This window comes from Phaethon aethereus (genome assembly GCF_964289735.1).
Source record: "Phaethon aethereus genome assembly, chromosome: 2".
Taxonomy (NCBI): Eukaryota; Metazoa; Chordata; class Aves; order Phaethontiformes; family Phaethontidae; genus Phaethon; species Phaethon aethereus.
The window spans coordinates 31,301,409-31,316,828 of NC_138582.1; the positions used below are offsets into that span (position 1 = coordinate 31,301,409).

At 39.7% G+C, this 15,420-nt stretch overlaps 1 protein-coding gene across 1 annotated transcript in view; it reads right to left on the reverse strand.

The window, feature by feature from the left end:
• Positions 1–15,420, reverse strand: part of RALYL (RALY RNA binding protein like) — a gene marked incomplete at its 5' end in the record, with an annotated part of 189,927 nt that overhangs the window by 61,458 nt on the left and 113,049 nt on the right. The gene's annotated exons all lie outside the window — the stretch shown is intronic.

A 15,420-nucleotide genomic window follows, 5' to 3' on the forward strand; every position in this document is an offset into this window, starting at 1 on the left:
AACTTGTTCTCTTGCTTCATCCATCATTAGTTTCACAGCAGACATTTACATCTACTAGGTCATAAACTGTGTGTCAAATAAATTTGTTGGCTGCAGCACAGAGACTTACCTGTGCTAATGATTCCACCCCAAGGAATGCAGAGAGGTATCACTCCTTATGCTGTAAAATTAACTACTGCAACTGTACATGAATATGAACCAGACAACTTGACAAAAGGACACAGACATTCACATTGCTGCTATGTGGGAATGGAACAGCTCAGTGACACTCACATTATTTTCTCTGCTCATATACTATAAATATTCACTTAGACTTCAACTTTAAGATAACTTCAACACTGGAATTCAAAATATTAAGGAATCATTATGAATTGAAACGTGACTGTGCAGACAACAGCACATTATAATGCAGCAGCCTGCTCTCTCTCTGCATTCAAAATCAAATGAGATTACTTTATTAAAAGAAATGCATCTTCTATCTAACCCTGTTAGCACAGTAGAGGTTAGTTAAGGCATGAGATCTAGATTACCTCCAAGGTTTTGTGTCAGCAGAACATATCTAATTTTGAACATGGTATTTTTATTTCTAGTTATACTGAAAAATGTCTAGTAATTAGCAAGAAAAAATTTGACTTTAAAAAAATATACAAACCATTTAGAGAGAGCAGTGATTTTATTCAGTGGCTACACAATTTTGTCTGAAGGAGCAACTTAACAGGGCATGATCTGCCTTTCTCCTATCACCATTTCCTACTGCTGCCATGTCTACTTCCTCTAGGCAGTAGAATAATGACCAATGAGACTCTGGTGCATGAGCATCCCATTTGTGGAGAGGCAACATCAGTTAGCCTTGAGGCTTTGCTCATTGTTTTGCTGCCAAAGCAATCTGAGGATCTGGTCCTGAAGACAGCAGTTGCCTTTAAACAAGCTTTGTAAGTGTAAGAGCAATGACACCTAAAGAGTATTTGTACTCTAGAAGTATTTCTGTACTTCTCAGTATACCCGCCCTTCAGATTCTTTAAAAAGTTTTATTGGAAAAAAACCCAAACAAACCCAAAACCAATCAGTCATTTTGGTTCACAAAAACAAATGTCATAAACTAGAAGCTTCAACAGGCACTAGTTCAATCCATGAAAACTGGGACTTAGAGGCTTTCTGCTGCAAATCCAGGACCTGTTTCTCAGGTTACATCTATACTATAAAATTAAATAGTCTCCTTCCAAAGCTCTGTTAGAATGGTTTCTGGGATGACTCTTAGCCTCAGTTAACAAGTACTCTCCCGTGCAATCTCTAGACATAGGTAGAGAATTGATGTGAACTAGGGACCATTGCTGATTGGCACTTTAGCTGTGGCCACTCTGCTTTGCAGGGTAAGATCCAGTGAAAGAGAACGGTTCCAAGTACATATAATTAACTATTACTGATGTGACTTCTGAGTGTGGGCTCCATGTTAGAAAGACTGGGAACTACGACCTGGAGCTAAGAAAACTCTAAGGGCCTCTGTAGCTCAACAGCTGATTTTCTAAGACATGTTTCTTCAGATGTTCTTCCACCCATTCTTGTGAATTGTTGCTGAAACATTGCAGAGACATTCCTTGAAAAATCCCACAGCTGCTTGGCTTAAAATTTTGGATGAAAAAGGGTGTCATTGTGTACTTCCAGACCAGCTCTGATTTAGACCAACCTTTAATGGAAGAAATAGTGATTAAAACTGCCATACAGAGAAAGAATTCACACAATGAATGTACAATCTGTATCCAGACAGAGATATGGATATAGGGAGATCAGGATGCATTTTCTCCTTTTTGAGATGACCCAAAGTATATGGGACAGAAGAGAAAAACCAAGAGGTAGATGCAAAATAGAGACAGCCTCTAGTCATGTGATTTATAGCATAAGTGAACACCAGCAAACCTAAAGCTAATCTTTCTTTTATACTGTTCCATTTACCAGTCCTATAAATCTCCCTGCTGCATACTAAAAGTATTTTAATGAAGTCACATGACATTTTTTACATCACAGACTTCCTTTTTTCTTTTTATGTTACATTAATTACATGTTATCTCCTCCCTTTTCCCATCTCTAGCACTGAAATGTGAAAAACACGGAGAGGAAAGGACACTTCTCAGCTCTGTTCAATTCTGTGCCCAAATTGCACAGCTGTAAAGAAGAAACTTCTGAGAAAATTGAACACAAACTCAAATTAACTTTCAAGGCTGGTAAAATATTAGATGAAGGTCTGGGTCACACATTTTCCTTTTCCATAATGGTATTAAAAATAATTTGCTTGTGGGGCTCTCAGCTGCATTTGGATTTTCTCTTAGCATTGAAGTAATTGGAAGCCTTTTTTTGTACAAAGATGACAGCTATTGTTAATGCTTCATACAGAAAGAGCTGCTTGTTGAATAGTGTATGAAATTGCTTTGTTCAACCATCTCTTCTTTCATTAAATACTGCTAAAATGAAATGAGGCTATAGGATTATATAAGCTATCATTCTTAACACCATTGAGTAACAGAAGTGTCAGGCGTTTCCTTGCTGGAAAGTCTCTTTCTATTCCCCAGGGAACTGGATTGGTGTGAGGACAGGTGACGACTAAAAGGGGAAATCCTGTCCTGTCTATACACCCGTCATAAACCATCCCTTCAGGGTCCCGAAGACAGCAGTCTCTCCCTTAGCTGCGCAACAGATGCTGATGTGCTTCACAGCTGATGTGGAGCATTGGCCTGCCTTAGTTTTTGTCTTCTTGCTGTCATCCCTACACCTCCTGCCCCAAGTAACAGCACAGTCACTGGGCAGGTCTTCCTGGCCCTTTAGGTATGTGACCGGCAGTGGTCCATGGCCTGCCCATCCTGCCCAGGGAGGGGGAGCGTGCTAACCAATTCTATGGCCTCTTGAAGACTGCCCATGGGCTCCTCTCAGATTGCAGAGGCTGTGACTGAGGCTTCCCAACCTGCTTCTCTGTTGGCACTTGAATACCTGCAGATCAAGTACTGTGATGGGGAAGGAGTCATTCTGGAGGAAGGCTGGAGTGGGCTGCAGGGAAAGGGACATCATGGAGAAAAGGACATGTCTTGTGAAGAGCTTCCTATGGGAAGCAAGACCTATTGGTGGTAAACGTCCCCACTCCTCCTCAGCGCTGGGCTTGTGGGTTCCTCTATGGGAAGATCCAGGCTGCTTTTTTGCAGATGCAAGAGTTTCAGACTTCATTCTAGGGGACTACCTGGCCATAGCCACTTATCTGCAGACCAGCTGTAAGAGATGCAGGAGTTTGGGTGATAATTATGAGAACCTGTAGTTCAGTTTGTGCCATGGCAGCCATGAAGCTGTCATACAAGCACTTCACATCACCAAAGCCAAACTATAGATTCAGACAAGTGTAGTCTTCCTGTAAGGAGGTCCTTTTAATTTAATCAGTTTTTCAACTGCTCTGTTTCCTATCCAGAAAACAAGACTTCTCCCTGTCATGTACTTGTTTAACACACGGACTGGCTGATTCTGCACATGCAGAAGATTAACATTGCTACGAGGATATAGGAAAGCAATGGAAAAGTATATCAGGAACTTTCTGCTTCCTTCACGAAAAGAAAATGACTGTGTTAATGTAAGTATAGTTAGACAAAAAAAAAGTTCAAGGAGGGACTATCATATGATCCCAATCCCTGCTCACACTGTACCTTCTCATTGCTGCTATTAATGGGAAATAGAAGTGGTCCTTGAGTTACAGCTTTTTTCAGACAGTGAGGTATGCAAGGAGCATCTTTCTTTCTTTGCCTTCTCTTGATCACAATAAAGATGTTGTTTACAAAAAGAAAATAGAGTGCCTGTCTTCTTTCAGATCAAGCACAGTCATTACAGGGCAGCAGCCAACAAACTCTGCTGCTTTTCTTTGGTAACAAAAGATAGTTATTACCATGAGACTCAGACAAAGCTTAATGTTGGCTAGATGTCTGAGGTTCACAGCATTGCAATTAGCCTGAAGCAGTAACATTAAACAGTGTAGGGGGGATACAGTATGAAGGACCTCATCTAACTCTTTCAGATTTCAATATGATTTATTCTAGGGAACACGTCCTGAACCTCAGTAATTTCCAATTCTTCCTCAAAATACATTTTTTTTAATCTCTTCTAATACTTGGCTACTTTCTCTGCCCCACAGCCTTTTATCTAACCATCCTACCAATATTAGTTTCATGCTCCAAGCAATAGTTTTTCATGACAATTGAAATCTGTAGAGTACAAAAGAGTTCATTATCCCCATTGCCCCAATCCCTTTGTCTTTCTCACAATTTTTTCTGCAGATGATCAACTGTATGAATGCAAACATGAACAAAAAATATTTTTCCTAAAATAACCATCACAATAACAATATTTTGCCAAAATTTACCAACATTCTTTTGTCTGCATTTGTTAACCATATTTCTTGGACATTCTAACAAAATTTGCTTACATTTGAAGTCCATTTCCTTATAATTTTGAAAAGTGAATGTTCTCAAGGCTTTCTGGGTGGCACAAGCAAAATGGCTTCCACAGAGATGTCTCCCAGCACAGAGCTCATTCTGCACATTGCAGCAGCCCTGGTGTCTGTCCTGGCTTGGGCAGGAGGGCCCAGCAGCCCCAGGGACATGGGGCAGAGGCAGCAGGGGATGGTGTGGGGCAGAGGATGTGATGGACACCTTCGAAGTGGGAGGGCAAAGTGTGTCTCTGAAAGGATGGCTACGGTATTTGCTTCTGCCCCTGGCGTTTGTTGGCATAGCAGTCATCACTGGGGGGTATGTCCGTTTTTGATACCCTGAACTTTGTTGTCAAAGGGTATCCTTCAATATCCTTCAAGGGTAGGTCTGAGCTTAAGGGTATTCCCTCAGGCTAGAGGCTTTCATCCAGGCTGACAACAGATCAGAGAGGAATCCCGTTGTGGATTTCACTGAGTCTTGAAAAATTATGTCCATAGATAACAGGAGGCCAGTGGGGGAGACAGGAATGGATCTCTGCAGCCTCAAGTCTACTTCCACCACTTCCCACTACTATTCCTCTCCAAAACACGGCTGATTTTATCCTCATTCATTGTCCTGAAATCCTTCCTCTATTCTTCACTATTCTTTTCACAGTGATCTCAACTTTCATCTTGGCCTCACCTCACTTCAACAAGGCCCCTGTCCCAAACAACTACTCTCAACTACTTCCAGTTGTTCAATTCTCCTTTCTATATACCCTCTTTCTGTCCATGATCTTCATGTTCCAGGTTTCTCTTGATTAGGGAGCCTATAGAAGATGTTCTTTTCAAGCTACAAATACATCTTGGAATTGCATAACACAAGAATTACAGCATTTCGCTTGAGAGATGGTAATTTTTTCAGTGCCAACTTCATGAAAATTCTTGTCCCACATTACATATACCATAGAATGGTTTAGGCTGGAAGGGACCTTTAAACATCATATAGTCCAACCTCCCTGCCATGGACATGATCCATTAGATCAGGTTGCTCAAAGTCCCATCCCACCTGACTCTGAACACTTAAAATAATGGAGCATCCACATCTTCTCTAGGCAACTTGTTCCCGTGGCTCTCCACCCTCATTGGGGGGGTGAGCGAGCGGCTGCATGGTGCTTAGTTGGCTAAGTAGTTTGGGATTGGTTTAAGTCCTAAAGCATGATGTTTTATCTTTTCTCCTATACTGATTTTGTTAGTATCTAACTGGTACTAACTGGAACTGGAAGTCACTAGAACTCCAGTTAGCCTTGCTAACTACACAAATGTCCAACCACTCTGTTATTTTTACCAATATATTATATTGGCGTATTTTTTAAATAAAAACTATGTTTCCTAACAAGAAGCGAGCTCTGTTTTGGCCTTATAATCCTCCCGCCCTTCTTCCCCTGAAACCCTTTTTCAACCACTATTCATTTTACCTATCAGTAATAACCACAATCTTATGAATCATGTCAGAAACCTTTTCTTTAAACAGAAAATATCATGCTTCTCAATGCAATTTATTGGACTTTTGCTCTTTACTTCAGTTGGGCTTGCATGCCAATATACTTTACATGCTGCTTCAGAGTTTCTCTCGCAAGTGTTTTAAGGTGTACTGATATTAATTTGCGTATGTCATGAATCAGTAACAGGAAACATTGTAATAGGTTGGTAAAGATCATATTGAGAAATAAAGTAATCATTTTGAAGCTCATAAAATCTAGTCTGAATATCAAAACTACTACAAAAAAGAATTTTCCAGTTTAATTTTAAAAGAGTAAAACATTAAATTATCATGCATATTAATACGCAGGGCTAGTAAAGCTCTCAAGTTGGTCATTCACCACACTCTTATGTTAACTGGATCCACATTCTTCTATGCTTCCCAGCAATATTTTATGTCTACATTAGCTTTGCCGTACAAACAATAGTTTTCTACTACCCACAAAGAAAATGTCAGTTTGGCTCAGGGACGATAGGAACCAAGAACTCCTCCACTCTGACTGAACTTCCCCAGAAATTTGTGGGGCCATAGGATTTCCAGCTTATTTCTTCAGAATGTGATTATTTTGAGCAAACAACACAGAAACACACAGCAGAAATATTTGTAAAAAGGCTTCAGAAACTAATATTTACTGCAATTGGCAGAAGAAATATATAGAGCTAGACAGGACAATAAACACCAGTTGGATATTCTCTTCATCAAAGGTTTTTGGGGCTTATATCTGACCTGTAAGGAGTCCAGAATCCTTATTTTCCTCACAGAGTCTCATTGGAAGCCATAATGTGTCTGCTGCAACTTGGTCATGAAGTTAAAACAGATACCCCCCCACCAAACCGCTCCAAGATTAAATTTTTCACCCAGGTTGCTAACCCTTACCCAAAATTCAGGGGTATGAACCTGAAATGTTCAGAAATGTCATATCTGAAATTGTTATCTATCATTACTGCTAAGGGAAGACTGGTGCCTATCTTAAACCTTAGTACCTGCAGCTTTTAGAACTGTTAGATTCTTTCTTTCATTTTCTTTTTTTTTTACCCAGTGCAATGAGAAATTCCAGTGGCTGATCAAATGAAAGAACTCCCTAAGCTCACCTGGAAACATTAATCTTCTGGACATACTGCATAAACCACTAATCTCATGCCTGTCATTTAAAATGAGGAAGGGAGTACAAGGAAAGATGCAGGCAGACTTTTCAAAGCCTTTCCACTGCTATTTTAATTAATGTTAAGTCTAAAAGGAGATGCTTAAATCTTGCATTGCAACAAACAAAAATGGCCAGAGAAAAACACTGGGCTGAATGATCCTTCTGAATAAAAATGAATGTGATTCAATACAACATTGCATCAGCACACTGTCTCAATCCTTCACTTCCTAATGTTCATCTCCTTATCAGACACTGCTGTTAACATCATGACATATTTTTTCCTTGAATGTAGAGCCAGAGATACAACTAAACCCTAAAAATATTTATGCTGGCCTGTTACACATTGGTCCAACAGTCTACAGCTAGCTGTGCATACCTTCACTCTGCTGTAACCTCAACCTTACAATCCTTTACCGTAATGCCCGACACTAATTATCAATCTTATCACAGAATCACTAGGTTGGAAAGGACCTTTAAGATCATCAAGTCCAACCATTAAAAGCATTATAATTCCCTATGTAAATTATTTGCACCTATTTTTCAAGCAATTAGGCCAAAATATAAAAGAAGTTGCTCATGTAAGAAAGGAGGCAACTTTGGATGAAAGCTTCAAAAGCTCTCAGTGTTAGTGTAACCTTCCATTTAAGTCTGTGGTAAAATCAGATTTAGGTCAGTGTCTTCACTCTTCAGTCATACATGGTAAAATAATCAGATAACTTTTTTTGTTTTGTTTAACTTACTGAGGTGGAATCTAGTAAACTCCAATAAGAAGGACGAACACCTTTACAAATGGTCTTTTACATTTGCCATTTGCTCATTCACCTGGTCACTTGTCAACCTGAGCTGCTTTATTTTAGGGAAAAGGAAAAAGTGCATCCATCAGCAAAGCCTTCCAGGGATTCAGGATGTCACAGCCTATAATGGAGGTGTTCCAAAAGTGACAGTGGGAAATGCCAGCTGGTTGTGTGATGTTTGCAGCTGTATTTATGGAAAATGTGTTATACAGAGAAAGGCTGTGTGCTTGAGCACATGGCATTGTGTTATCTGCATGCAGAACTGTATTGCTGTCTTAGCAGCAGCTATCCCCCATTCCCAGCTCATTTGCCTTTTATGCAGTGATCCACAAAGAAATTAAAATAACATTGGGAAGCAATAAATTGTAGTAAACGCATTTATTACTTCATTTTATGTCGTTCACTAAGATACTGAGTCACGACCATAATGGCTTCAGGATCAATAATGACAATTAACTTTTTCTGTGTGCACATTGCGTTCTTTATTTTGGTGTTATCCCCCCAAATCCTTCTTTTTTTCACACTTTAAAGAATTCTAAAGACTGACATTAATAGAAAAAAATCATGAACCGGAACATGGAAATGTTTCTCAGCTTCAGCTCATGTAAGTGGATGGTGTCCAAGATCGAGCATCAGTTAACCACCAGAAAGCCAGTGCTCAGTTCAAGATATTCCCAAGTTCTCATGTGGGAGGGTTGCACCACTATTTGGAGTGGATTCATGTTTTCTTCCAGCACAGTTATTCATTTAGATTTGTCTGGAAAGAGTGGCTGTTCTAACTGTTGTTCTGTTTGCAGCAAGTAAACCAGAAAGGTCCATCTTTGTTTTACTTACATTCGAATAGTTAGTTCAATGTTTGACACCTCTCCTAAATGAAAACAGTGCTCAAACCTACCGCACTTATGAAATCACAAATCCTGCTCCCATGCTGAATGTATATAAACCCCTCTCTTCAAAATGTACGAAATAAACATGCCTGCAAGTTATTACATAGCTTAATTAATGTCCAGCTGTTCTTTCTAAATTAAAAATTGCACATTTTGTTTCTCTGATATGTGTTGCAGCTTTGGGAAGGCAGGTGATATGGTTGAGCATGAAGGATTGTCCCCAAAGGAAAACAAAATCCACTGGCTCAGTTTTAGGCTCAACGGGTTCTTCAAGATACACTGCCCCTGGTGACACACGCTGACAAGGACAGTCGTGATGGATGGTGCACAGCACATTTTCTTTCTGCTAGGACGCCAGCCAAAACTGAAATGGCATCGCTGCCATGGCAGAACAGCGAGTGAGGGTGGGTGCGGTAGGGATTAGTACGGCCACTGGCATAGACTTCAGTTGCCAGAAAGGGATGCAGCCCCTTGTGTAGTAGGTGGGGAACAGGAGGGCAAGTGAATTAAGACCAGTCCATTAAGAATATAAATATTCCACTCAGGTCTCATAAACTGGGTATGTCCTGCTTTAGTTCTGCCTTTCTCTGTGTCTCTGATTGCTTCACAGGCAGTTCACATACGAGTCTGTGGGTTGTCTGTGAAAAATGTCCTGGCATGTGTGACAGTGTATTACAGCAGTGCGGATGCAGAAATTATCTGGCACGGCACAGACAACTGCTACGACTCTAAGGATGAAACTGAGGTCTTGATTTTCACAGAGGAGTATGGTGAAGTTATACGGTGCATGCATGTAATCTTGCATTTGCAAATACCTGAATGTATTTTCCATGCATTATCAAGAGAGCTAAATGTTGGAACATTTGCATATGAAAAGCCTCCCCCATACACAGATTGCAAGGTTCCAAGTTTTTCTAATCTAGGAAAGGTTTTAGCTATCACATCTTTAGGATTCAATTTTATTTAATTCTTTTCAAATTGAGAGGAAAAGTAAATAAAGCAATCAGTGTACAAAAACCATAAAGCACTAGAAAACTGTTAGAGGTGTAAATATACTTAATGTATCAATATATTTTAAATATTAATAATTTAAACTTAAATTCTGTATTTAGCAGAATTTTTTAGTTTTACAGAATGCAGGATCTGCAGATTATTAAGGGAGCTTTCACTAGTCTTTGCTTTCACTGTTTCTACTAGAAGTTAAGTATGAACATGTATTCTGATATAGATATTGGATGATATCAGGAGAGAAGTGAATCACAGGTCTTTGGTCATATAGTCACTTCTATAGTTCAGTCACTGGAATCCCAGCAATGACAGGAATCTATCCAAAGGTCAAATACAAATTACATTTATGTGTCCCAGAAAATACACCTTGGCACCAACTTTTAAAGTTTAATTAAAGTTAAATATACAGTGCTGGTTTTTTAAAAATAAAATACTAAAATCTTTTATTCTACAGTTTACTAGGTATATTTGTGTTTACTTACCCAATAAGTTATTTCAATGGCTACTGTTTTATCCAGCAATAGAAACTGTACAAGAAACTTGCAGTGTTAAATCCCTGTGCTGTGAATGGTGTTAGGAAGCTAAGATCCACATTTCTGTCAAAAGGCAATGGGGAAGAGATAACACTGCTAACCAGTAGGCAACATAGCCTGAAGACTGCATTTTGGAAAGAATGATTTCAGTTATTAATCTGGGTATCAATTTATGTGCCAGTATTAAAAAAATCCCAACCAACAAAACAAAACAGGTCCATAGAACCAGCTATATTTTGAGAAGAGCTCAGCTTTTATTTACTTTCAAAATTCATGTTTCTCCACTTTCTTTTACACACACACCTGCAAAAGTCAGCACCCTTCATTTCTTTTTTTATTTCAAGAACAGGACTTGCTGTATACCAACCATTTCTGAAAAATTGGTCTTTTCTCTTAGTGAGCTACGTAAAAACCAGGCTTTCTTACAAGCAATCCATGTTGTGAAGACTGAATGTGTTTGACAAGCTGCCCTGGAAATAGCTGTATCCGAGACTGTGATAAGCAAGGTTGTATTGGGCATGAGCTTTCATGTTTATTGTGCCACCTTGAAATAAATGGTGCCTCCTTGGTATGTATGGGACTCCACTTTTCATACCCCACACCCGTTTTGGCATGCAAACACTTGATCCACATGGATGTCTGGCAGCTCCATCCAGGAGCAGCACCCGTCCCCCTGGGCTCACACACGGTGCTGTGGTCTCCGCTGCATCCAGCAGTATCACGCCATGTCGCAGTGGGGGATAACACACCGGGGAAGTGTTGGTGTGTCCGCAAACACAGGAATATTTCATACAGATTTCTCCAATGTTAATTGAAATATTGACTTATTGATGTTGTCACTGCATGACATGGTTCAGTAGTAAAACCAATATTTCTCTCGCAGATCAACAACAGCAGCAGCAGTTTCCTTTTACTAAAATGGCCATAATCGAGTTACAATCCAAAATCAAGTGATTAAATAGTTAACTCTTTTAAACTATAGTATCGGAGTTATCTCTCTACAACTAAGCTGTAACTTTGTCAAAACTAAAAATACTTTTGGCAGTGCTGCAGTTTCTATTTGCCCCAATGGCTTCACCCACTGAGCAAACAAAAACTAAGATCTATAATTTAATCTGTTAAGTATGCATATCTCTCATTACTCCAAAAGACAAATTGCCAAGCCTTTAAAAAACAATTAAAAAAACCCAAAACACCATTTTATCTTTTCCTTCACTCTCTCCTTTGTGGCTCCATATGAAATTGGAAAAATAATTGGCAAAAATTCAAGGTGACTTTTGTCCCCGGGGTGGATCTGAAGTGAGCCTGTGCTACTGTGTGGGAGCTGGGTAATCCAAACCCTGGTTAGGGAAGAAAGCCAACTAGCCAAGGATGCTTAGCCCAACTTCCAGTCCATGCTGGGAGTGAGAAGGATGTCTGTGGAGCTGCTCTTACTGTCCATTTCTGAACTTCATGACAATTCCCTTCAGTCCTCTAGGATATGTGAAATGTGTCATATGGCTTTATTCCTAAAACCATGTCCAAGCACTTGACTATATTAATGTATTTTGTTCTTTTGAATTTAGGTTCTCCCATGGCAAGGGAGCCAGAGACCAGGTTCTCTTTTTTTCAGCTCTAATTCCACTTAGAGGAAACAGATTATTGCTGCTACTTGAATTATTTTTTGGATTATAATTGAACCAAGAATAAATTTCAGAAAAAAAGTCAAATCTCTAAACACTTTGGAAAGAAAATGGCAATTGGGATTAGTAGTTTAATAAATAACAACAAGGAGTCTATCTTTTTATACAGCTTATTTAAATTTCTCATTCATATGTGAGTTCTTGAACTTAACTAGGAGCCAAAGTAAGAGTTTGTTGTCTTTCTTCTGGGAAGGTACTGAAATAAAGCTCACTGCAGTTAAATGCTGGTCTTTATTTGGATATCAGAACTCAACATATGACATATAAGAGTCTTACTGACATTTTGAAAAAAATTAGAAACAAATAATAAGCAGAAGGCCTTGTGAAAAGGACATTAAAAAGGAAAAGCAGGGAACCACTGGCTGACTCTTTCCCTTCTAATCATGAGCATCCTCTTGGTGACAGTAGTTATTTTCCTCATCTTAACATCACTGATCTGTAACCTTAGATTATAATTGTTAGCATGGTGAACCAAAGGAAAGGACAGACTCTTCACAAATGGCACACAGAAAGTAACAAAAACCCAAAAATATAGGTGTGTAATTTTGGACTTAATCTCGTGGTTATTAATACTGTAAAAGCTGAAGGGAAAATCCATTTGGCATAGGAAGCGTGGGCAGTGGAGCATGTCAGTTATACTAGAAACAAAATTAGTTCAAAAGAAGAGAACTGGTTCTTCATTTATTCCTAATATATAAAATGCTTGTACCTGTGAAATTGAAATTTAGTTAAGAGAGTTTTGCTGTTGTTCGGTTTTATCAAGCCTAGGCATTTATTCTTATGTTGATACTTCTGCTTAAAGAATCAGTAATCAACTAAAGGATGACTGTGTGTAGGATTGTAAAACTAACATAAAATTAAGAATATTGTTACAATATAAGTACCAAGAAAGAGCAAAAATACCCACCATATTGGTTATAAGATCTAAAAGCTGTAATGGGAAGATACAGAGGCAGTCAAGAGGCAGAGGCAGTTCAAGCGCAAACTCATCCACTCAACTGTATGCACAAGATAATAAATATACAAAAAAATCCTATAAACTTTGCTCCAAAGTCCACATTTACCTAGTCTTACATGATCTAAAATATCATCCTTCATGAACATAAAAATGGCCTTTATATGCTTTACATATCTGTGGTCTTATCAAACACTTCAATAAACCAATTGGTGAGTACTATGCTAAATCATAAAGTAAGATGTGGAGGAAAGTGTTGTATCAAGAATAAAGAAAAATACAGTGAGTTATCATATACGCTATAGAAACCCCATAACAGGAAACAGGAAAAATCAGCAAACGATCACAAAGAATGAGAAATACCAGAAGAACAAAGAAAGGAATAAAATATAAATATTTTTATTATTGAGCTATATCCAACTGCTCAATTATGGAGCTATGAATAGCCAACACAACCTCATGGTGTGATAAACTGCCGTTTCCTGCCAATCCCCTACAAACTTCATCAACAACATAGACACAAAAAACATATTTTAATTTCTCAACAAGTGTTAAAGTGTGGATTTTGCAGCTCTGGGCTTAGTAATACAGAACTAAGTGATCAGTAATACAATGTACTTGACCAGTGTCACTTTTCTCTAAATGTCGCCTTTTCACACTTTGACACTGAACCCAGCCCTGTCAGTCTCACATCACATTCAGGCTGAGCTCTGGGCATGTTCCTCCTGACTGCATGGATGCCCCTTGTGCTATGACTTAGTACATTTACTAGCTGATCTCCTTTTAGTATCCTGCAAAATGAAGCCACTGACATTTAGCTTTGTATGTTAGAGAGTGTTTTGATTGTATAGAACTCCATGACTGTGATGACAAAGTAGAGTGCTTATGGGTGAGAATGAGGGGAAAAGCAAACAAGGCAGATATCCTGCTGGATGTCTGTTATAGACCACCCAACCAGGATGAAGAGATTATGGAGCGGTTCATCTGGACGCCGCTCAGAGGACACGTGCAGGACAACCAAGGGATCAGGCCCAGACAGCACGGGTTCATGAAAGGCAGGTCCTGCTTGACCAACCTCATCTCCTTCTAGGACCAGGTGACCTGCCTAGTGGATGAGGGAAAGGCTGTGGATGTTGTCTACCTGGACTTTAGTAAAGCCTTTGTCAGCGTCTCCCGCAGCATTCTCCCCGAGAAACTGGTGGCTCGTGGCTTAGCACTCTTCGCTGGGTAAAGAACTGGCTGGAAAGCTGAGCCCAGAGAGTTGTGGTTAACGGAGTTAAATCCAGTTGGTGGCCGATCACAAGCGGTGTTCCCCAGTGCTTGGTTCTGGGGCCGGTCTTGTTCAATATCTTTATTGATGATCTGGATGAGGGGATCGAGTGCTCCCTCAGTAAGTTTGCAGATGACACCAAGTTGGGTGGGAGTGTTGATCTGCTGGAGGGTAGGAGGGCTCTGCAGAGGGATCTGGACAGGCTGGATCGATGGGCGGAGGTCAACTGTGTGAGGTTTAGTAAGGCCAAGTGCCAGGTCCTGCACTTCGGTCACAACAACCCCATGCAACGCTCCAGGCTTGGGGAGGAGTGGCTGGAGAGCTGCCTGGCGGAAAAGGGGAGTGATTGTCCCCCTGTACTCAGCACTGGTGAGGCTGCACCTCGAATACTGTGTTCAGTTTTGGGCCCCACACTACAAGAAGGATATTGTGGTGCTGGAGTGTGTCCAGAGAAGGGCAATGAAGTTGGTGAGGGGTCTGGAGCACAAGTCTTACGAGGAGCGGCTGAGGGAACTGGGCTTGTACAGTCTGGAGAAGAGGAAGCTGAGGGGAGACCTTATGGCTCTCTACAACTACCTGAAAGGGGGTTGTGGTGACGTGGGTGTTGGTCTCTTCTCCCAGGTAACTAGTGATAGGACGAGAGGAAATGACCTCAAGTTGCACCAGGGAAGGTTTAGATTGGATATTAGGAAAAATTTCTTGACTGAGAGAGTGATCGAACATTGGAACAGGCTGCCCAGGGAAGTGGTGGAGTCACCATCACTGGTAGTGTTCAAAAAACCTGTGGATGTGACATTTCAGGTCATGGTTTAGTGGGCATGTTGGGTTGACGGTTAGATATGATGATCTTAAAGGTCTTTTCCAACCTTAATGATTCTGTAATTCTGTGAAAAACCAAACATGACTTATGTTCTCATAACAAAAATGTCACAGATTATCCATTGCCCTGTAAATGACAGTAAATGAACAATTACTTACTGAAGTATCTTGAACATATTATTACTGAAGACACTAAGACTCAAAATAGTCGCACAAGTATATCCAATAATTGCATATTTTACTTTGTACATAGCGATTATAACATTTACATTGTTTTTTGGATCTGGTTTATATTTCTTTTTCTAATTTTACTTGAAAAATCTTTACATATTAATTAGTTTTCTCATGTTTAG